Source organism: Euprymna scolopes, chromosome 26 (assembly GCF_053919585.1).
Source record: "Euprymna scolopes isolate OS-2025 chromosome 26, ASM5391958v1, whole genome shotgun sequence".
In the NCBI taxonomy this organism is placed as follows: domain Eukaryota; kingdom Metazoa; phylum Mollusca; class Cephalopoda; order Sepiida; family Sepiolidae; genus Euprymna; species Euprymna scolopes.
Window position 1 is genome coordinate 50,189,973 of NC_136507.1, and position 24,258 is coordinate 50,214,230.

Below are 24,258 nucleotides of genomic sequence, written 5' to 3' on the forward strand. Positions count from 1 at the left end.
CATGCGTGTACTATCAATAAACGTGCTCATACAAAAAATCTGGAAATTTATTTAAGGCACCTCATATCTTTGTTGGAGTGATACTTAAAATTTTTATAGCAAGGCATCATTTAATGGGGTAGGTGATATTGATTGATAGTACAAATCAATATCAAAAGTAAGGTATCTAACCTGTTATTGATATTAGCAAACCAATCTGTTATTTCATCTAAGATAGTTTTACTAAAAAATCCATCTTATACTGCTCATAACTCATCCTAGAGAATTTTTTTTGTTTTGTCCACAAATGTAACCAGATTGTTGTCATCATTCAAGTTTGAGAGAAGTTGTTTGCTTAAGAGTTCTGTTTTCATATTTTTTGTGTTTGTTTTTTTGAAAAGGTATTTTTTGCAAAACTTAATGATGGTGTGCTGATTTGGTGTAGAGTTCCAAGTAAAGTAAAGACACATGTCTAGAGTTACTTTCAGTTGGGTTAGAACAAAAATATCCAAGATAAATATTTTACATATTACTATTTTTTTTTTTTTTAAATATTATTTTTAAGAAATTATATTCTATTTATGATAAAAATCAATTACAAATTTTGGATTTGAATATAATTGTTGCTCTTTTTTACATGATTCTTCCTCCCTGTAATGTGTTTGTGAATTTCATGCGTTTTTTTTTTTTTTTTTTTCTTGAAAAAATTGTTTTATTTGATCAGTCTATCCAGATATTGTCTTGTTCTCAAACTGTGAATATATCCACTGAAAATTATCTGAATTGACATTGATAAAGACTATAGACTGATAAGGAAAAATCATAAAAAAAACTCTTCAAATTTTATTCTGATAAAAAATTTTCTTGAAATGTGTGTACATATGGATAAACATTGTTTAAGTGCAGATTTTCAGAACTTGATTATAATATTTAAAATATGTTATGAATTTCATAAATTATAATATGAAAACTTCAACATAATCATTGGGCTTATTTTTATCTGCTGCATTTAATATATCCAAGGAGATTTTTAAGATCTACTTTAACAAATAAATTTTGCATTAATTGATCTCTTGAGAATATCTTGAGTTGTTTTGGTTCTTTAACTTAAACATTTCCTCATATATAAATATATATGCCACTAACATAGATGACCTGTGATCTTTTGAGTCATGGGTTGTTTATATTCTGTTTTAATCAATGACATCCTTTTGTCACTTCAGCGTAAAGACATTCTTTTGTAATAATATCCCGTATACACAAAATAGCAATACACATGAAAAAATTTAAATGGCTTAAAATATTTCAATATTGGTATATATATAGAAAGAATCTTTTTAAATTTTTAAAATCAAGGAAGTTATGACTATTTTTATGCCCTGCGTGTTTGGATATTTTCCCCTCTTTAAGACCATATGCGTTTTGTTACATTGTTCGCACTACTTTTTCAGTAAAAATGCTATGTCTTTGTTAAAACACAAGACTAAGCAATGAAATTTGCCATATACATATAATATAAGTGTATTTTTGTGCAAGGAATCTGAATATGCTACTGAAAATCTCCAGAAATGAATGGTTTCCAAATAATCTGCAGTAAATGCACATAAATATGCTGCGATTGCTTAAAAATGTCATGTATTCATTAAAAGAACAGTTAGAGAACTCAAAGTTTAGTTCTAATGCATTTTATGCGCCAAAAACTGAAATCTAAATCTAGGATTGGTTAAAAATGAATATATTGCAATATTTCTTTGGTATTATTGTAGATTAATACCTTCTGTTTCCCCTTCCCATCTGACCACCTTTCCAAAATATGTGATTCTACTTTTATAGACAATTGCATGTGAACAACTTGAAAAACTTTAATAAAAGATAAACAAAAATTATTTTAGAATTTAATGTAAAATGATTTCCCATTTTGAATCATTAAAGCGTTTTAGGGCAGTTACCCCCCACCTCCACCCACCTTTTTCCTATGATAGATAAATCTTGAGTGTTTTTGTTTGTTTGTTTGTTTTCTAAAAGGCGATTATGCATGGTTTTAAGAGGAGCTTTGTGCAATTATGAGAAGGTGGGGAGGTTGCCACTCTGACTTTGGCTTAATGATACGGCTAAGGAAAATTATGTGTGAACATCCTGAAGACTTGATAGAAACAAAACAAAAACAATTTTAGAATTAGAGTGGGGGTTGGTTTCACATAAATGTAAAATAATTCACCATTTCAAGACGATCCTAGCGTTTTAGGACAGTTGACCAATTTTTTTTGGGGGGGGGGGGGGATTAATAATGTGCACTTTTCTTTAAACGTTTTTTATGCTTTTTTTATTTTTATTTATTTTTTTTTTTTACACTTACAGGAAGTTTGTTTAGTGAGGAGCTCGTCCACTTGTACCTAGCATTATTGTTAAAGCTAAAGGTTTTAGGAGGAAGCTTGCCACTCATACCTAGGATTAGACATAGAATTAAGCAAGTTTTTTTTTTTAAGAGGGTGTTTGATACCCATTGTGAAACTTTACAAGAATTATGACAGACAAAATAAATGTTATTTAAAAAAGTGACGGCTCTCTAACAGAAAACATGATGCTTAGAAAAATATCAAGTATTTAAATTCTACTTAAATATAAAAAAAGAAACAAGTTTTTGCTAAAGCTAACAAATTGTTAAAAATTTTGAATTAATGTTATTTTGATTTTTAATTACATTTCATGTCTTTTCCTACCATTGTTATTTTTTAACTGAGCACCTCCTACAAATATTTAAATATTGATTATTTTTTTTATTTTATTTTTTTAATAATCAGGTAGATTAGTTTCCATTCGATAATAATTCACTGAAAACATTTTTTAAGGGACGAAAATTAGAAGTGTGTTACCGTTCGTACACGTGAACCAAAACAATCATATTTCACATCTTCGCTTGTTGAAATATTTTAAAATTTACTACTACCCAATTTTTTAAAATATTTGTATGGTTGATAACAAAATAGCTCTAACTAAACATGTAAGAAATTATTTTTATAACCAGATTTTCAATTAAAAAAAAATCGATTTGGAATAAAAATAAACAAAAACAAAACGTCTGTTTATGCCATGGTATCACTGCTGCTGCTATTTCTAATACTACAGAAGTCTTGATTCAAATTCATAACGATTTTTTGGATATTATGTTTTTAAATTGCTACGTACCACTAGAGAAAACACTGTTCAATCATCTTTTTAACGAATAAACATAGTAGAAAGATTGTTTAATAGTGAATGTCTGAAGAAATTTTTTTTTTTTTTTTGATTTTCAATACTCATCATTTTGAAATCTTTTTTTAACACAACAAAAAAACGAGTGGTCAAATGAATTTCGGACACTCAAAATTATTAAAAATGACATCTCTTTTGGCTAATTTCCAAATTTCATTAAAAAATTCTTAACAGAAACACGGTACAAATGTTTACAAATCAGGAAGGGTTGTTACAAAATCTTACCGAAAATGCTGTTTTATGATGTTCACATTTTTATCACTTTATTTGCTTAAAACTCTAAAAATATATAATGTATGTTATTCTTTACTAATTCATTTGAAAGTATATTCATTTCTGAACAAAACGGTGGTATTTTAAAGACTTAAAGTACTTTGGTTTTTAAAATATGACTATTTTAGCAGAAACCCCTTGAAATCTGATTATCCAAAGCGTTTTAACGGCCATGTGTATTGCTACACAAAAACAAATAGGATATACATATTTTAGTAGGTTTAAACAGTCCGTCTATGGTATATCTATATTTATACCTATCTATCTTTCTCCCTATATATAACAAAACAGATCTGTAGCATATGAGAAAATAACAGAGCATGTGTTTTAAAAAATTGTGAATTGAACTTTAATATATATATATAAATATTCTGAATATCATTGAACATCAGACAAATATTTGGTATTGTACTATCTATATTATATTATTGTCTATCCTGCTATAACTGGAAAAACATTACTCTTGGAATATTTACAAGAAAACCATAAAAGTATATAAGCGAGATAAGACACTGATAGAATTCAGATGAAAAATCCTGATAGATATTACTTGAAGTAATACTTTCTAGGTGATCCTAGCCAAAAAGGAAAAGCTCAATATTTAAGAATAGAGGAATATATAAGTTTTGTGGTTAAATTTTAAATTCTGAAAAACAACATATAGAGACATATATTCGATTTAAGAATTTATTGTTTGACAAAAGGAATGTATAGAAGGGATCATTTTAATTTCCTTAATCCATGGATTTTCAACAATGACTCATATCATCAGAGGAAATGAAATGCAGTTAGCAGAGGAAATGAAATATATATATAATTATTTACTATAATAATTATTAAATACCTACAGACACTAGTGTTGCATCCTTTTGGGAATCATCAGCGTAGGGTGTCACGATTAACACCAGTTGAGAGATTCGAATCCGGCAACAGAAGTCATGTCTGGCTTTATTAGCAAGGACCCAATCAACCATCAAACGTGAGAAATACAGTTGAGATTTAAATATTTATTCTTTTTAAATGTTTTTAACGACAGCCAGAGTGATCTAATCATTATATGACGATCTGCACATACGAGCTAAGTTGACCAACTTATTTCAACTGAAAGTGCTCAACGATAAGAAACAAGTCTCTTAAAGAGGCTAACAGATTATTTTTATATATATATATATATATATATATATATATTCAGAATGTGAGAGAATATAATTATTTCCACAGCCAGACAACGCTTTGTTGGCTGTCATGGCTCTTGTGAGATGTGATGTTGTCTGGATGTGGAAATATATACATTAGAAAGCCACCCAGCATTGTCTAGTTTATAAAATAAAATCGGCCAGCCAGAATGAGTTACTGAAAGATGTTTGAATTTATTTAAGTAAGAACCAAATTGACAGGTGCGCACCCAGAAGTCGTCGAGCTATTCAGCAAATGAGGTCAATGACCAGGTTTGTTTGTTAGAAGCGAAGTAAAAAAAAGAAAACAACGGGGGGGGGGGGGGGGGGGGGGGGGACCAAAACATCGGGGGGGGGGGAAACTAACGTAAGGCAAACGAATGATGAAAACGGAAAAATGAACACGTGAAAAATGGCTTAAATAAGCCTGTTTCGATATTAAAATTTTAAAAAAATCGGTGGGTACCCGGGTGTTTTTGGGTGTGTGGTCGGGGGTGGATAAGCGAAGTAAAAAAAAAAAAAAAAAAAAAAACAGAAAAACGATCATTACGTGAAAAATGGCTTAAATAACACTGGTTCAATATTTAAATTTTAAAAAAAAATCAAAAAAAAAAAAAAAAAGACATCTCACACCACGATTCGAACCCAAAATGTTTAGATAATAACCAAGGCCTTAACTACCTGAGCTAAAGCAGCGTATATAAAGTTTGTTCAGTTTATCAACTATTTAAAGTAAATCAGGTCATGACGTCATCTGATGCATGCGTTGTTGACCCTCCCCCCTGTCGAATCTGTCTAGACATCTCTCCCTCTCACTTCGTCTGCCTTACTCTAAAGACTGGAAAATGGCGTCTGGCTGTTTTTATTTTTAAAAAAAACTTCGATCGTTAATATTTTTTGTAAGCATATTTTTTTTTTTTTTACTTCACATGTTTTGCTTGGCTTTATTTTTCGTTTAACTATCGTATCTAACTATTTTGAATGTGGTAATAACTTTGGTAACGTTGTCATAGCGTAGAAGTTCATAGTTTAGCTTTAATTAATTTTTTTTTACCGATAACAACATTTTTAAATTGTAAATTCAGACCGCCATTAGAGGTTGCTGACGTCAAGATCACGTGACATGACTCAGCGGATTTTAAATACAAGTTGACCCAAAATAAACGGCCGCGTGTATACTTTATGTAGAAGAGTTGGCGGCCGTATTTTTTGGGGCAGTTATAAATCGATTTAAAAATATGTAATGTTTAACATTAAAATGTCACTTTTTTGCCCCCTCCCCCCTCTGCAGAAAATCGATCAGTTGACGCACTTCTGATGGTCACTTTGGGCCAATTTTTCGATATTTGTCGTCCGGAAGGTGGGGCTTTCATATGAGACCAAGTTTGTGAATTTTTGTTGTGTCTGTCGAAAGTTTTTAGCAGACACACAAACATACATACACACAAACATACACACATTTTCGCTTTTATATATATAGACTAGCGAAGGGTACCCGGCGTTGCCCGGGTGTTTTTCGGGGTATGTGAAAAAAACCGGAAAATGTGAAAAAAAAAAAACAGGTGCCCGTGAAAAAAAAAAAAAAACGAAGCCTTCACGACACGCAGTTGGAAAATAGTAAAGTGTTAAAAAAAAAAAACAGGTGCGCGTTTTTGATTGATGTGACGGCGATAGGTATTCAGCAGTAAGCATTTTGTGCAGGACAGTTTTGAATGAGGTGAATAAATCGGTTTGTTGGTTTTTAAAAACCTGCTCCTTGTTTATTAGGAGGAGCGAAATGAAAGCTACAGTCTGATATGACGAAGTCGACATTGAACAAACGTTACTTAGCTCTCTTGAGACAACTGGCTTTCGGCCTGTGATTAGAGTAGAGTTTCGCTTTTTTTTTTATACCGAAAACCGAATGTAACGCGCGCCGATGCGGGAAATGTGGAATAATTAACATTTGAAAGTCAATAAAATTAAATAGACAGGCGAGCTCCGTGGGTAACTCTGAGATATTACAATTTATAGATGATATAAAAAGTTTTAAGAAGTTGTGAAGCGAGCAAGCGCTTCTCGAAGCCGAAGCCCTGAGGCGAAGTTTGAAAATAAAATCGGCCAGCCAGAATGAAGCATTCTTATAAGCGAATAAGTGAAAGATGTTTGAAAGTCGTCGAGCGTTACGACGACGACGACGACGACGATGTAAGCATTGTTATAAGCGAAGTAAGAAAAGAAAACAACGTTTTAATTAAGCGGGGGAGGGGGGGGGAATCAAAACATCAAAAAAAAACTAACGGAAGGCAAACGAACGATGAAAACAGAAAACGAACACGTGAAAGATGGCTTAAATAAGCCTGTTTCGATATTAAAATTTTAAAAAATCGGTGGGTACCGGGGTGTTTTTGGTTTTGGGTGTCGCTAAGAATAAGCGAATTAAAAAAAAAAAAAAAACAGGTGGATACCCGGATGTTTTTGGGTGTCGCTAAGAATAAGCGAAGTAAAAAAAAAAAAAAAAAAACAGGAAAACGAACGTTACGTGAACAATGGCTTAAATAATACAGGGTTCAATATTTAAATTTTCAAAATTGAAAAAAAAAAAAAAAAAAAAAACCATCTCACACCACGATTCGAACCCAAAACGTTTAGATAATGAACCAAGGCCTTAACTACCCGAGCTAAACCGCCATATATGAAATTTGTTCGGTTTTTCAACTATTTAAAGTAAATCAGGTCACGACGTCATGACGTCATCTGACGCATGCATTGTTGACCCTCCCCCCTGTCGAAAATTGTCGATTTCGGGGTGAAAAAGTTAACGTTTTTCTTTCTCTCTCTCTCTGTTTGCGTCTCTCTCTCTCTCTCTCTCTCTCTCTCACTTCGTCTTCCTTACTCTAAAGAGTGTTACTAAAAAAGAAAATGGCGTCTGGCTGGGGTTTTTTGTAAAAACTTCGATCGTTAATATTTTTTGTAAGCGCATTTTTTTTTACTTCACATTTTTGGCTTGTTATTTTTCGTTTAACTATCGTATCTAACTATTTTTAACGTGATAATAACTTTGGTAACGTTGTCATAGTGTAGAAGTTCATAGTTTAGCTTGTGTGAGGGTTAAATTTTTTTTTACCGATAACAACAATGTTTTTTAAATTCAGACTGCCATTAGAGGTTGCTGACGTCAAGATCACGTGACATGATTCATCAGGTTTTAAATACAAGTTGACCCAAAATAAACGGCCCCGTGTATACTTTATGTAGAAGAGTTGGCGGCCGTATTTTTTGGGGCAGTTATAAATCGATTTAAAAATATGTAATGTTTAACATTAAAATGTCACTTTTTTGCCCCCCCCACCTGCAGAAAATCGATCAGTTGACGCACTTCTGATGGTCACTTTGGGCCAATTTTTCGATATTTGTCGTCCGGAGGGTGGGGCTTTAATATGATACCAAGTTTGTGAATTTTTGTTCCGTCGGTCAAAAGTTTTTAACAGACACACAAACATGCATACATTTTCGCTTTTATATATATAAACTAGCGGGGGGGGTGTACCCGGCGATGCCTGGGTGTCTTGAGGTAAATCAAAACTCCGGGGGGGGGGGGGTTAAATAATAAAAAAAAAATGTTTTGGTAGGTGAGTGTATGAGGATCGAACCCGTACCCTTGATTTGGAAATTAATGTATGAAAAAAAAAAAAAACGTCCTTAACCATTGAACCCAGACAACAAGCAGGTTTGAATTTATTTATTTAACTATAAAAACAGGCTGCACAATAAAAGTTAACTCTGCTGCTTCCATTTGACCTAATTAAGAAGGTCAAATAGAAGTCAAGCAAACCCAAATTTGACTGTTTCTTACCTCAACAGATGTTGGGGAGGGGAAAGCAGCTCCCAATTGTCCAGACTGATATACAAGATTGATCAAAGCTGATTGCTTCTGGCCAGTTTCACATATTTATACTAAAAGGCCCAATCAACAAGCAAGCCAAAATAGTAATAATTTTGTAAAAGTCAACAAATAAATCTGCTTTCCCAAAACTTATACAGATAAAAGCTCAACACTATTAAGAGGAGCAAATAATATTAAATGAAAGATGAGGAATAAAAGTTATATATAACTTTATTATATCATCAGAATAAGGAAAAGTAAAGGGGAAAATTAAGAAAAAAACTTCTTTAGGCCATGGTATTTCAAAGCTAAATGTTTCCCATTAGAAGAGGATAAAGGATAGAATCATACAAAATGCAAATATAGAAGAACTGTTTAATAACATTTAGATATGAAATGAGAATGAAGGAATATGATAATATGGTAAAAATTAATTTAATCAACCTTTAAATTTGAAAGCTGAACTTTTTAGCGCTCAATTCCAGTTCTATTGCTATATACCTTCATATATCATTTTCTTATTTTTAATTTCATTCTATATTTTTCATTGCTTTTGAGATTTCTCTTGAATTTCAAATTCAATTATCAAAAAAAATTTTTCTAATATTGAATTTGAAATCTGGATTTTTGTATTTTGGATGTGCTCAACCTTCATTCTTATTACGAATTTTCCATCTTGGATTTTTTTTTTTTTAATTATATTTTAACTCCAAACAAGACACAGTTCCACTTTTATGTAGGGGCTACTATCAGGGACATAAGTTGTAGAGACACTATGTAGGGAGTTGAGTATAAAGATGTATCATCACATTACACTTGAACTTCTGCATGTCAGTACAGTTGGGGAAGCAGAAACCTGGAAGAGAATTCCAAGGTCTAGCAGTTCTGGGGAATAAAATATTAGAATTGAAGGCTTTCTGACATCTAGGGATCTCTACTGAGTAGGGGTGGGACTTTGCTGTTTGTCGGGTTTGTTGTGGGTATTTACATCAAGGGGGTACAAGGGCTTATAGTTTCTTGGAGCATCCACTATTAAAATACTTGTATGTAGAGGGATGCAATATTTCGGCAATGGGCCAGAGGTTGAAGCTTAGATGGCAGTTCAGGACATATCAGATTGATGACTCTCTTTTGAACCCTATCCAGGACTGACAGACTAGTAGCAGATGCACCAGCCCAAATGTAACAACAATACTCCATACATAGGTGAATTGTGGCCTGTAGACGTACAGAATACTTTCAGGTATAAGTAACTTTATAGCATGGTAGAGGGAGCCCACCTTCTTCGCAGCAGCCTTGGCAATGCTCTCTGTGTATCTGTTCCAACTCATGTTCCCTGTGAACGTTAAACCGAGGAGTTTGAACAAAGTACTTTCAGATAATGTATCTTTAGCTATAGCTATTGTGGTGGAGATGGTTTCTTGTTATTATTAAAGAAAACGAGCTTAGTCTTGGCAGCATTGAACGTTACCATCCATTTTTGACCCTATTCCACTAGACTGGAGGTCTTCATCAAGGGTTTCCACCATTGCTTTGGATATGTGTTCATTCGTTTTCCCCTCATGTCTGTTATAAAGCATGGTGTCGCCTGCAAACATAACTATCTCAGAGACTATTTTATCAGGGAGGTCATTTCTGAATATTAAAAATATCAAAGGTTTAAGGATCGACCCCTGAGGTACACCCGCATTTATATCATACTAGCAATTCCGCCCGGCTTTGCTTGGGCCCTATGTACTGCTTATAACTTCATGTGCATATGTATATATTAAAAAGTGTGAATATGTACGGTAATGCCTTTCTGTATAATAGGCCTCCTTAAATAAGAAATAGAGAAATATTGGTAGAGACCACAGAGTTCAAATTTTTTAAAACTTTGACCCCAATTTTGACCCCTTAACATTTATTGTTTTGGGCTCAAATTATATTAAAATGTTGGACCCATGCCCAAGTAACCCACATCTAAAATTACAAGTGTTTAGACCCAAAATTCACGCAGGAGTATGATAGAGTTTGTAAAGGTCAGCTCTGTAAACTGACCTTTTGCAAGCCAAATTTTCACCCAAAAACTGATTAAAAAACCTGCTGTATATCTGAATATCCTTTATGTAAAATTTGAAATGTTCAGACCGAAAATTGACTTGATAGTTTGCTAGAGATCGCAAAGGTAAAATTTTTTGGACTTTGACCTCTTGGAAGCCAAATTTGCAGCAAAAAAACGATTAAAAAGCTTGCTCTATGTCTGAATACACTTTATATAAAATTTCAAATGTTTAGACCAAAAATTGTCTGAGTAATTTGGTAGAGACCGCAGAGATCAATTATTTAAAAACTTTGACCCCAATTATAACTCCTTAACATTTATTGTTCTGGGCTCAAATTAAATTATAAAATTAGATCCATGTCCAAGGAACGTATATCTAAAATTTCAAGTGTTTAGATCCAAAATTGACAGAGGAGTTTGGTAGAATTCTCAAAGATCAAATTGTTGAACTTTGATCCTTTAACAGCAAAATTTCTGGCCAAAAACAGATTAAAAAGATTTTCCCAAATCTCAATATTCCATATCTAAAATTTTGAGTCTGTAGACCGAAAATTGACAGAGTTATTTGGTAGGGAAATGTATACAGACACACAAACAGATAGACATTTTCACTTTTATAGATATATAGATTGTTTTGACAACCTGGATTCTTCACTTATTTAAGAAGGATTTCATTATGTTAAGTATTCATCCAGTAATACCATAGGATCCGATTTTCATGCCATACCCTGTAAAAAGTCTTAGATATATCTAGGACTACTTACTGCCTTTTCCTCCCCTATCTATTTTTATTTAACAAGAACATGACGTTGCCGGTTGGAATTATTTTACTGATTCCCTATTTTTGGAAGTGATCTGATATAGGCCTCATGTCTGATACACCAAATTTATATCCCAATATTTACCTTAACAGGATTGAAACTTACCAATTCTTGGAATTTCACTAATTACTTTCCCATTTTGAGATTTCCTACCTAGATCTTTCTATTTTCACATCAATTCACAGGATTCTACCGATATTCTAAGGATTTTGCCAGGTTATAGAGATACTTTCAGGATTTATGAGGATTGTACCAAGACTTGATGCTTCACACATTTTTACCTTATTGGATTTATAAACAGTTGCCATATTCTTCACTTTTCTGGAACCCTAAACTAAAGTCGTCACTGGAACTTGTATCATTTTATTTTCATATTATATTTGATTTGATTTTATTCTGGAACTTATTTTGAACACTTTTTTTAAACATTTTTCTAATCCCATTTTCTTCACTTTCAGATTGTTTTATTTATTTTTATCTATTGATATATGTATTTCTGCATCCCTTATTCACCGTTTCTTTCTCCTCTCTTTCTTTTTCCATTTTCTCATCTATCTTTCCTATCTTTTCTTCTTTTATTATGTTCTCTTCTATAATGATCCCCATTATTTCATAGTGACCCAAATTTTTATTTTATTTAATATTACCTACATATATACTATCCTTCCAATTTATTCTTATAATGTTGTACTTACTTTTAATTAATTACTAAATATTATTAAGCCAGTTTTTCTATATTTACATTTTGTATAATTCTGGCTGTTTTTTCCACTGATGAGAAGCATTTTGCTAAAGAGATTTTTTTCTTAATTTTCCCCTTTACTTTTCTTTATTGTTCTGATGATATAATAAAGTTATATATAACTTTTATTCCTAATCTTTCATTTAATATTATATATATATATATATATATCTGTGTACGGAAATGTTTTCATCTTCAATTCTATGCAATCATGCAGAAGTAATATGCATAAATATAATTCAGCATACTAGTGAAATGAAAACAATCATAAGAAACCATAAAAAATAAATAATTAATTTTTCAAAGGAATATGCAGTCACTCGCATATTTATGACTGAGTATATTAAAAAGTTTGTTTTAATAATTTTAAATAGAAAAAAATATACTTTTAATATCAATGTCAGAGTGAGAAAAAAATTTAATTTTATAGGCATATAGAAATATTAGTCACTGACCAAATAAATAATCTTTGACTCTTTAGGTCAGGTCATTACAAACTGTCAGTTTTAATGGATAACATTAACCCAATTTGACATCATAATGAATTTTTAGGACGTCATTTGTTAAATTGTAGTTCTCATAATCTGTCGTTTAGCACAATCAAGTACATCATTTATTTTTTCAAAGAATATATTTTCGACATTTTAAATTATATAAGAAAATATAATTTTATAAATACTTAAGAAGAAAAAAAAAATGAAAGTAGTTTGATTACAACAATGAAAAAAATGTGCTTAGGATTTTGTTTTGAAACATTTTTTAAAATTTTCAAACTTTTTTTTACATTTTCTGTTGACAACTTTCATTGTCAAAAGAAAAACAATTTGTTTTGTCTTTCAATCTTTTATAAAATTGTAAAAAAATTTCATTGCATGTATGCATTTATGTTAAATTTCATTTGCATTTTAAAGTTGCAGTTGGGTTCAATTACTCTTAAACTCTAATATTGCTTCTTTGATAATCGTCTTGGATTAAAAAGAAAACTGTATCCAGTGGTGAGACCCCAATTTGAGAGCTGTAAGAAGTATGGAGACACTGGTTAGTTACCTCTACTTCCAATTCACTCTAACCCAAAGTTAAATGTCTATAGGTTAAAATAGATGCTATCATTTACAAAATATACACCTATAAAACAAATGAATCTAAAAACAACCTATCTACATTTTTGGCATACAATGACCCAATGGTGGTTTACAGGTGAGTATTGAAAAGCTAATGCCTAAAAGGCACTCTAGCCTATAAAAATTATCTGAGCAATCCTATTGGCATTTCCCGATAGGGACACCTCAATGATAGCAATAAACTAATCCCTTTTCAAAGAAAGAAGGTAAAGTCTGGGAAGGTGGACTTCATAAAATTGCAGAAGCATACCTCAGCATGACAGAAAAAAGCCCACCTATCTACGCCAGACTGTTGAACTGATTGTTGAGGATGCATCGTCTGCTTGCTATGAAAAACACAACCATGGGTATGGTCAGGTTGACCTTATGGGCGAGTCAAAAGATCTTGCGTGGTAAATTACTACAACAAACCCATTTTTATTAGATACTAGATGTATCTATCCGCTGTTGCCTGGTACTCTATTGTAATTTGTTTTTATTTTCTTCTCTTTTTTAAAAAAATTGTTTTTTTCCAAAACATTTTTCTGTTCCAATCAGAGGGAAATAATTCTGTATTGACGAAACAAAAGTTATGTCTCTATCCCCCTTTTGTTAAGATGGTAACGATTTGAAAATAATTCTGATCTGGACAAAATATTTTCTGGAAGGTATTAAATCAAATTACATGTTATTCTTCAGCTACAATCCATCAAAAAAAAAAAAAAAAAAAAAAAATGACAAACCAGAAACAAATATTGATTTTGTACAAAGAAAGATATTGATAATAAAGAAACCATAAAGAGACTGATTTTACTTTATATATTAAAAAGAAAAAAAGATTTTATGACTGATCTAAGTGACATAATGGTGAGTGTTCATTAATGAGCCGGCAGATGTTCACTCCCCAGTCAAGTCAGACCAAGACTCAAAAACAATGGTACTTGATGCCTTCTTGCTAAATGCTCAGCATTATAAGGTGTAGACCAAGGGTAAGTGGACCAATCCAGTAAAAGAAGTGGCACCCTCCCCATATCTTGGTGTAGGCATCATCTTCAGTTTAACATTTGTTTTATGTGCTGGAATTTGTTGGATGTGATGAATTTACCTCGAAATGAACTTACCTGTGGCCAGATCTTTTTTTTATCTCTCTATCAAATAAGGCATCATCAACTACAGTCAAAATCCATAAGCATTTTAGGGAAAGGTGGGAAATTCTCATATCATATTTTCATAACTTAGTAAAATTTGTCAATGTTTACACTTTTCATATTTCTCTGTGGATAATGGTGATGCAGACAGGCTTATTAGAAACCACTATTTTATTACAATTGGTTGTAGTAAAACACATTGAAAATAGCAGAGTTACTCAATATTTTCCACTTACCTCACAAAAAAAACAAACCTGTTCACTGTATTTTTTGGTCATTCTTATGCCACTGATTACCATTTTCCAAATTTTAATAAAAAGGGTCATCTATATTTTGTTTATTTGAATGATGTCTTCCTTTTGTCATTTCATCACCTATAATGTGTCTTCCTCCTCTGTTTAAGTAGATGAGATCCTTTTGTGACCTCATCCAATTTGCCAAGCTGCAGTTTTTATCACATTGATGCAATGTTGCATTTTTCGTTTGTTTCAAAAGTACTTTTAAGGAAGATGTTCCGACGAACTTACTTGCAATCACTCAACATAAATACCCAGATTCATCCAACAAGCAGCAAAATCTCACCCCTTCACTATAGATGCTGGAAAATTTCCTCCTTTAATAGCTATTTTCCTTGAACCACACTCCTCCAAGTATACCAACATGCAGAAATTTAAACATAGACAATCATCTTGCTGTCCAAGCACAGAAATATTTGCACTTAAAATTGTCAGGCTAACAGCTTTATTTTGTATTAATTTTTATTTTTTAGGTTTTATTTTAGTTTAGTTAGTACTTAAAGACCAAGAGACTCCCTTTCCTGAGTCTAACACTAAATATTTTTGAGTTACATAAATATCCGAATGTCAATTTAAGGATTTTCCCTATTTCTCAAACCTTGATTAGTACAGCATTTGACCCACGTGTACCGTTAAAGATAGTAGCAGCAGTAAAAAAAAAAGGGGGGGGGGGTAAGAACACGAAAAGGAGAAAAAAATTACCAAATTTAATCCCCCAGAATGTTTTCTTCACAAGTCATTTTAAACTTTTGTTAATAATTAAAAAAAATATGTATTATTTTGTCTCTTCAAAATCTGAAAGAAATTTAAACTATTGAAATAAGGCATATTGCCACTGATGCATAGTGGGCTACTGGGAGAGGTGCCAGATTTATGGGAAGCGGCTTGATGCAGGGGAGACTAAAACTTGCTTCTATGGTTTCAAATGATCTGAAATAACAGCAAGGGGAGACTTGATTCCAAATATTTCTCATATGTTATACCTCTCCTCTTTGGTTTTCATATATAAAGTAAATTTCAGTGTATAAGGATTATTTGATACTGGAGATATTCATAATTAACCTATTTTCAAAAGAGGGGAGATATAACATAAATATTTAGAATCAAATCTTCCCTTGTTGTTATTTCAGGTCTTTTGAAACCATAGAAGCAAGTTTTAGTCTCCCCTCCACAAAGGCCAGGAGTTTTGGGGAAATATATATATATATATATATATATATATATATATATATATATATATATATATATATATGATGAGAATAATGGATATAGTATTCTGACAAAATAGAGAAATAAAAAAGGAACAAACCAAGTTCATCAACGTTTCGTTTTTACTGCTGTGAAATCTCGCAATAAAGATGAAACGTTGATGAACACATAATTTGGTGTTCCTTTTTTCTCTCTCTCTCTCTCTCTCTCTCTCTCTCTCTCTCTCTCTCTCTCTCTCTCTCGTTACACACACTCTTAGATACACTTAGTATATTACGTATATATAAATTTTGTTTTGGTATTTACTTCAATAATGTTCAATACCTGAGTAGAGATTAGTAGTAAAAGTATAAAAACATTCATTACAAGCACAGAAATGTTTGCATTTAAATTGTGAAGCTAACAGCTTTATTTTTATTTATAAGTTTTACTTTAGTTAGTACTCAAAGACCAAGGGACTCCCTTTCCTTAACACTAGATTTCTTTGAATTACATAAATATCCGAATGTCAATTTAAGGATTTTCCCTACTCCTCGAATCTCGATTAGTACAGCATTTGGCCCGTGTGTACTCTTAGGGACAGTAGCAGCTGTAAAAAAAGAGCGGGGGGGGGGCAAGAACACGAAAAGGGGAAGAAAATAAATGATAATGACCCAATAATGAGCGTCAGTAGTAGTAATATAATCTCATCCAAAAAGGAAAGACATCGTCTTGATCGATTGGTTACACAAAACAAAAACAACACATCATGTAAAGAAAGAAGTTCTAGTGATGGGGTACGTCCCTTCCATCTTCTTCCCTTGAAAGGGAGGGGCGAGAAGCACGAAGTCCTCATACGATGCTTTTACTAATACTACTAGACAGCAGCTTTGAGGAAACACTCTGAAAGAGGGGTGGGGTTTATCCCCGATAGTTTCCCTTTTTCAAAGCGAGAGGGAGGGGGGGCATACAACTACTAGCAGGAGTAGTATAAAAACGGGATTCCACCCTTCATTCCCTTTTCTTGTGGCAGGTGTAACAAAACAAAAACAATTTAAAAGGAAAAACTAATAAAAAAAAATACGGATTATCTTTAATTTTGAATTTGAACATAAGAAATATTTTAATATTAAAATCTTATTAGCAAAGCCACTAACAAAAACAATAACAAGTTTACCTAATAAAATAAAAAACGAAACATAACATTATTTTTAGCTTAGTCCCTTTTCCTAAACAGAAAAAAAGAAACCGCCTTGCCAATTTTTATTTCTAAATCTTAATACAATAATAAAAAATATGAAAAACATTGTCCATGTATCCCGAAATTTAAACAAGCAAAAGAAAGACCACCCAAAAAGCACTATTACTTATTGATTGACTACGTAGATGAAAATAACAATTTGGTTCAATTCATAATTTAACAATCAAACGATATCATGATCATTAAATTTAAATTTCAAAACCCGACAAAAATAAAATAAGGCTCCTGGGTAGTGGGTAACCCTACAATTTTTCTGTAAACTAAGAGAATTTCAACAATTTTTACACAGGAAAAAGGGGCGGTAAGGATAAAAAGATATTAAAATAAAAAAAAAATATATAAAACACACATGACAAGATTTAACTTAATTATCTTATGGCTGTATTTTTTTCTCTCCTCTGAAAATGACGAAAATAAGAAGAAAAAGAAAACAAAGAGAGGAAGAAAGGGTACTAAAATGCAATACTGTTAAAACTATTTAGAGGAGGGGGGTCATAACCATTAAACAAAAATAAACTATAAGTATTTAAAAAAAAAAAAAAAGCAAGAGAGAAGGTGAGAAAAAACATTTAATGTTACCTTTTTTCAGATTAGATCTAGAGTAGCAATAGTAGTTGTACTAATACATAAATATAATCATCATCATTAGCAATAGCATCAACGTACTAAAAATTACAAGTGTTTTACAGGCGTTGACATGCAGTTTATTCTTTCATGTTTGGTAAAAATGTTCACCATGTTATTCTAATTTCAGCTATGGATAAGACTAAGACTAAACTCACAACGATTAGTTGTGCAATTAATCTGGGAAACGGAAACTCCAAAATAAAAACGGTCCTTTTCCAGTCGTTCTAAACTTTTCCTTGCCACTGGATTCATGCAATGCCAGTTCAAGAGATGTGCCCGTGCGGTTGTAGATTGAAAATCTATTGCTTCAATATAGACTCCAGGAGGCACAGGCACTCTTACAAAGTACTCATTATTTTCAGAGAAAAAAGGGTCAATATATGCGATTTCTGTTTACTTACATCCCTACGAGGATAAAGTTAGACACAAGGTTGTTTTATTTATGTGAAGAAAATCCAACTTCCAAAAGGGGAACTGGATTGGAAAAAAAGTAAATAGCCTCAATCTGGAAGGATTTCTCTATCATTGACCGAGGACAGATGAAGTGTAGTATCAGAACAGGTATTACACTTTGCTCCTAGCCAAATGAGTAATTTTTTGGGTTTGTATTACTACACAGATTCCAAAAAGTTGTCAAAAAACAAATATATAACAAATAAATGTTATCAAAGGCAAGATAAGTTACTTTTCTACCAAACTGGATCATTTTTTAGTGTTTTTATTGAATGTAACATGTTTATTCAGTTCGAAAAACATAGTGTTTACCGATGTATTGGAAAATTCAAAATGGCGCCGACTCTCTCTTTAATACGGTAAATTTAGACAAAATACTACTAGAAACTCGCTCACTATATGTTACCGTGACATAGGTTGACATATATTCGGCGGCTTTTTAATAGTATTTTGTCTAGTTTATTATTTATAACACCTTTTCCCAAACTTACCGTGTTAAAGAGTCGGACGCCATTTTGAATTTTCCAATACATCGGTAAACACTGTATGTTTTTCGAGCTGAATAAACATGTTACATTGAATAAAAACACAAAAAATATATCCAGTTTGGTAGAAAAGTAACTTATCTTGCCTTTGACAACATTTATTTGTTATATATTTGTTTTTTGACAACTTTTTCGAATCTATATGTAGTAATACAAACCCAATTTTTTTCTTAAAAATATGGTCATCGGGGAAAGAAAGTGGAAAAGAGTACTTGTGCAGTTTATGGACCATGCTTGTTTGTTAGAATTGTTAAATGAAATTAAATTTTTAAGGTATCTTTTATTTATTAAATTGTTAGGTAAAAGTACAGAATAGTTAACAAAGCCTCCCATCTCCATGTTAAGAATGGTTTTATAAATATTATTTCAGCACGGTCCGTAAACTGTACAAGTACCAGAAAAAGAAAATTGATGATCAATTAAACGTACAAAGTAAAGAAAAAAAAAAAGAGTTCATGTGTTTTCGGGCGTGGAAGGGTTTTTAAAAATGTAAACATTATTAGCCATATTTTTTGTTCAGACAATAATCGGTTTACTTTTTCGAGTGAAGATAAGGACCCTCCCCTCTTATTTTCTAGAAAAAAAGTGTGTGGGGGGAGGGGGGGGTCTTGCAAATATTTTTAGTAATTATTTTAGTGCTCCAGCCCCTATGGCTACAAATATTCAAAAGCGATCACACAAAAGGAAACCCATATTTCGAAAACGAAAAAACACTCAATGAAATTTACATTGTTGCATCCATTTTTTTTTTTTTTGTAAATTGTTGCTGTTTATTTAGCATTTATTATTTTTTCTCTGGTGCTTTTTTTTTGTTTGTTTGTTTGTTTTTGTGCATATGCACTTATGTTACCGTGCTATTTTTTTAAGCGGATAGCTTATTGTAAAAAATGAAGGAAAAACAATTTACAAGATAAACTGTCTGCGTGAAAAAACACTAAAAACAATTTCAATATTAAATAAATGCAACATTATATAAATAAATGTTTCCTTTATTCTCATTATAAATATATAAGTAAAAAATAGAATTCAATCCATCTGTTTCAGGAACCCCGGTTTCATTTTGTGTGGATGCCTTCCGTCTGCCGGATTTCAACGAAGCAATATGTGAAACGATCGGGGTTGCTCTCTGCTCTACATAAGTACCGTTATTATTATTTATTTTTTTAATAAGGGAGTTGACATATCAAGCTACTATTACTATTTGCTGGGACCAAAATAAAACAAATAAAGGCAATCGAAATTTTAAAATAAAAATTAAGAGTAATTTTTATTTTACAAAAAAAATAAATAAATAAATAAAGTTGACTCATTTTTAAAAATCACGTCTTTTGAAGTATTTTAAAAAAATCAATTAATTTTTTTATTTTCTTTAAATCATTAGAAAATTCGCACAAAAATTAGAGACATGGGCGATTGTGTACATTTTCGGCGTCTATAATTCTCATTTAAAAACAGTCCTATACATTTATTAGATTTGTAATTTGAAAATTACTTTAGAAATTATGATGAAGTAATAAAGTAAAAAATAAATCATAAGGATTTAATTTAATATAATTTTTAAAGAATAATTTTGTTTTGCTAACTTTAATATGAGAAAAGGGGATTCTTAAGCACAGAGAAGGTCGATAGATCGAAATTCAGAACTTAATAAAAACAAATACAAAACAAAACAAGTTTTCTCTAAGAAAAGAAAATGAAAGAATTGATGTGAAATTAAATCTTTATGAATATTTTTATTTGTTAAGGTATATTAAATTGCAATGTAAGTTTATAGTTACAAATCGCATAATCGTCATTTTTTTCTTATTTTCAAAAAATGAAAATGTGAATTTGGACGGTGAAATCGTGCACAACCCAAACACAGACTACTACACCAACCAAACCATACGTTGCATTACAAACATTAAATTACGAGCATAAAAATCCACTAATACATATTAAAACTTAGGATTATTCTAATATTACACAATTAAAAAGTCACAATTAATTTAATTTAAAAAAAAAAAAAAAAAAAGAAAAGCAAATTTGATGTTTAACGGTTTTTGTACGTGTCATGTGCGTTGATGATTTAAAAATCGCGAAATCTTCAATTGTTTTTAAACATTTTGTAAATACCAGTAACAGTAAAATAAAAAATTAACTTGTATGAAATGTAATTTCAATTGGATCTAAAGATTAAAATAAATGTTTTAAAAGTAAATTCAATAATCTTTTTCTTTTTTTTTTATAAGTTGAACTTAAATAATTCCGAAACAGAAATATCTGTTTAAAGACGAATGATACAAAAATATTGCGATAGGGAGCCAGCCATGTAATTCGTTCCTAGGACTTTAAGGACAATTACAGTGTACTAAATAGTTTTCGAAACGACTGTAGACATTTATTGTAATTAAAATAAAAATGTATTTTCCTGATATGACGCTGGAAAAGAAGAGAAAATAAAAAGTTTTCCTTTATAGAATAGTTCAGAAAACGAACAAGAGAAGGACAGCCATGTTTAATAGGGCCGCCATTTTGAATATTAATGAGCAAATTGACCTTTGACGTCACTTTGCTGAAAGCTGATGGCCACCCGAGTCGTCGATTCCAAATAGTGATAATAAACAAACATAAGAATTGAATCGTGCTAACTGGGAACGTTTGGGGCAAAAGAAAACAAAGCTGACATAGTCTTACCTTTTTTAATAAAAAAATATCTGCGAAGCGAATATTCAAGGTTCACGGACCGTTTACAGGGAAACAATGATGGCGCCCAAATCTGACCAATGGCTTTCGTCGAAGAGTGAGGCTTTATGCAAATTAGATGTCTGTGACGGGAGTATATAAAATAAGGTATGCGCACGCACACGCACAGACGGTGTGATTGCACAGGCACTTCCTACTAAATAATGTCTCGGAGATTAAGCCATCAACGGCATTTCAGAGAATTGAGATGTCGAATTGTTGATATTTGATGTTACAAATAATGTCCAACATTTACAGACTGTAATAAGACTTAACAGCTTATTTATTCTCGATACTAAACTATTTTCAAATTAAAATGTTTTTCATTCTCATGGTACACACTCTTCTCTCTCTTGTCAAGTTTAACGCTTCTAAAATGACCCAGCGGGTAAAGACGACTCCCACGAAGTAATCGCTCCCTCGACGAAAGAGGAAATAACGAGGAAGACGACGACACTGGCAGCAATAAATAAAATAGGGATATTAGATGTAGGAAATCGATAGATTTAAAATAATTAGTTAATGAAGGAACCTTTTTCTCATCCTTTTTTTTTTTTTTTTTTAAATCTTATAATTAGCTGAAATAAATTTGTTTTAAAGGCGGTGTTTACTCTCGCTTCAACTCCAGTCCAGTTCCATTTGAAAGGAGTCACTTTGAACATCGATCTGTCATCATTTTCTCGTGAGGGTGGCCCAGCCGACCGATAATCCCATTCCTCTTCCGAAAAGAAGGAAGTATAAACTAAAAGGATAGCATTCCGAGCATTTGTATAATCCCAGCTAGAACCGACGCCGCGTTCAAAGGCAGAGGTTCAGAAAAGCGACTTGTTTGTTTTTGTTATTCAACAGAATATGAAATGTATTTTATTATGCGTATTGATGGGTTACTTCGTTATATCTGGGTTACTGACTCAGTGTAAGGAAAATCTTAAGTCATTTCAGCTATCTTTAAACGAAGAAATTAAGGACCTTCGTTACACTGAACTATTAAGTCCGTCTAGACTATTTTAGAGTGAAATTACGAAATGAGCCTTCCTTGGATAAGAATTAAATTTCTGAAATTTATTTTTTGATAATTTTCGTTACCGAGTTCTGAACAAAATAATATTAAAAATTCTCCGAAAAGGGAAACGGACCTCTGCAATTTCAAATCTTCAAATGATAGTGTAAATTTTAAATTCAGTTTACAATTTACATATATATATATATATATATATATATATATATATATATATATATATATATATATATATATATATATATATATATATATATAGGGGTGCAGAAGAAAAGGAAAAAAAAAACGGACCTTAATATTTGGAACGGCAAAGGGACAATTGCAACGCCATTAAAAAAATAGACCCCTTCCTTCTTGTGAAAGAGACTTTAAAAATAAAAAAATCATTTTTTTTTTTTTTTTTTTTTTTAAATATTTGTATGTATTTCAAATGGTTATAAGTGAATATTCTGATTTTCCAATTTTTTTTCTACTCACCCGCACAGAGGGGAGGGAAGCCAAACGGTTGATCTGGTGGAGTGTGTCGAATGTCTATTTTTTATTATTTATTTATTTTTCGGAATCAACACGCGCTATCGTTCCGCTACATTGATAGAGGGTTCTCTTTTCTACATTCTTTCTCTCTCCCTACTATTGGAAAACAACATGTTTGAGTGACATCATGGTTGAAAAAAAAAAAAAAAAGATGCGCTTTACGTCACGAATTGCGTGTCTTGACGATTAACTTTTGCAGAGGTCCTGGGATTTGAATCTTTTTTTTCCGTTTTTTCCTATCCCCGTAAATTGTGAATCTTTAATGGCAAACTGGATTTTTGTAATTTAGCCTCATTAATGCCTGAATTTCTTCTGGTATTACCAGAAATAATATTACGAGAAGAATACCCGTCCCAGGACGGGTAAGATTAATTCAGCGAACAAAACAGTTTTGCACCACTTTTATGCAACTTTAATAAGATTAACATCAACATATAATGAGATGTCTAGAATCTTATGTCTAAAATTCTATTTTGATTCTAGTAAATATCTCAAATTTAAGGCTTAGCTGGTCTTAGGAGGTAATTTAAGTTCATAGAATCTTGCTTAATTGGTATATAATGACTATTGATCAAATTCAACGCAAATCTGATATAATTTAATTTGCAGATGGGAAGTTATACCTATATTATACCCTCTTCCTAAACCCTTTGAAATACTCCAAAGAAATTGAAATTTTGGTAATTATAATTGATTTATAGTAGCCATTGTTCAAATTTCACAAAAATCGTATGTATCTGAATTTACCCGTCCTTTCTTTGCATAAAACTTACACTAAATGCAATCCACAGTACGACCGTTTATGTTTATTGGCTGTGTTCCAAAATTCCTAATAATCAGCTAATTAGTTCATGTGAGAATCATTTACATTCAAATATATAAACGTATACACTATACTATATATCTAGTTCATATAAATAGAGATATTGCATAAAATATAGGTTGTTTAATAATAATCATTTTCACTTTCAATCGTAGACACATTCTTTTTCTGAGATTCTCATGCATTGTTCAATTCTTGAGAAGAAATCGACTCTGGAACTTCTTGGTCTTTCCTTCTTCATCAAATTTTACTTGGAGTTCTTCATACATTAGATCCATTGCTCTTTCCACTTCTCGTAAAGTCAGTCCTCTCTCTATCCCTCCAAACACTTTCTCACACCTGAAGCTATTCTCTTTCTCTACAAATCTACTATTAGACCGTATATAAAGT

The 24,258-nt window shown here is 31.7% G+C and overlaps 1 protein-coding gene across 2 annotated transcripts in view; it reads right to left on the minus strand.

The window, feature by feature from the left end:
• LOC145248022 (uncharacterized) overlaps positions 1–23,178 on the minus strand; it is a 102,099-nt gene extending 78,921 nt beyond the window's left edge. The window contains exon 1 of one of the 2 annotated variants that reach the window (XM_080109732.1): positions 22,989–23,178. The gene's annotated coding sequence lies outside the window, so the exon portion shown is untranslated. Of the gene's footprint in view, positions 1–21,445; positions 21,934–22,988 lie in introns of those variants that run through there. The other variant, XM_080109731.1, reaches the window with a different exon arrangement.
• Between the last annotated feature and the right edge of the window lie 1,080 nt (positions 23,179–24,258).